The following is a 1,221-nucleotide window of genomic DNA, read 5'->3' on the forward strand; positions in this document are numbered from 1 at the left end:
TTTGTAAGTCAAAGAAACTCCAAAGATTAATTTGAAGAAATGATGCTCTGGCTTAATTTCTTGAAGCCTGACTGAAGAGAGTTAAGTACATGAACAAGAGTCAAAATTAGTAGGATCTTATATGTCTGTGTTTTTATCTCTCTGTTTCTCAGCCTATCATCTATCTTCTTATCTATCTATCTGTGTATCTGTCTATTTCTGTGTTTCTCTCCATTTATTTATATATTATCTGTCATCAATCATTTGTATATTTTATACACATATCATATATGTATAGTTATATATATGTCTACCATTTTATACATCATCTTATATAGCTATAGAGATATAGTTACTTAAAATCCAACACATGCAATAGAGACAAAAGCAGATCTCCTGACATTTTTGTGGAATGCCAGTTTAGTGATCTATTCAGTGGCTCCTGTGTTTGGAGCAATTCTGCAACCAAGAACTGCAGTTTGATACTGTGGTTTTTTCTTCTTGAATCATCTTTTTTATATTTACATATTCTCTGCCTGTGGAAAAAACCTTTTGCTTGCCACCTTGCTTGCCACCTTCCTTTCATGTATTTGACACATGATAATAGATCATACTAATAGCAGATGATCAATACATGGGGTTATTTTTTAGATCTCTTACTGTTCTGGCATGAGTTTAGAACACAGAGAGAAATTTTTTCTCCTCTCAGACGTCTACCAGTTCTGCCAGTTTCATCACTACGTTCTCCTTCCATAATTGAATAATAGTGGAATTAAAGATTTACTCAATATAAAATAGGAGGAAATACATTGTCTATTTTTTTACGCTTTTAATTTTATAGCTGAGAGTGAAGTATAGTCTTGCCATGGTGTTATTTTCAGTTTGTTCTTAAGCAAACTTGAGTGTTTAAGCATCTATGCTTGTTCCAATTGTTTGTCTTTGGGGACTTAGGAATTCATTTGCCCTTCAAAGTCAGTAGGGACTTGGATGGATTCCTAACCATGGATCATTGGATATTATCCAACATTGTTCTGTTCTTCTATAGTTAATAAAGAAATGAAAATAGAACATTAAGTAATGGTGGCCAAGAAAAGCTGATGCTCAGTATTCCTTTCCTCTCAGTCAGTTCTCTGAATGCTTTCCAAATAGCTCCTATCATTTGGAATAAAAGACTTCTGGTCTGTCCATTTATTTCTATTTTCTTTTATTGAAAACATTTTTCATACAATATTTTCTGTGCAT

Source organism: Grammomys surdaster, unplaced genomic scaffold (genome assembly GCF_004785775.1).
Source record: "Grammomys surdaster isolate TR1022 unplaced genomic scaffold, NIH_TR_1.0 125776, whole genome shotgun sequence".
Taxonomy (NCBI): domain Eukaryota; kingdom Metazoa; phylum Chordata; class Mammalia; order Rodentia; family Muridae; genus Grammomys; species Grammomys surdaster.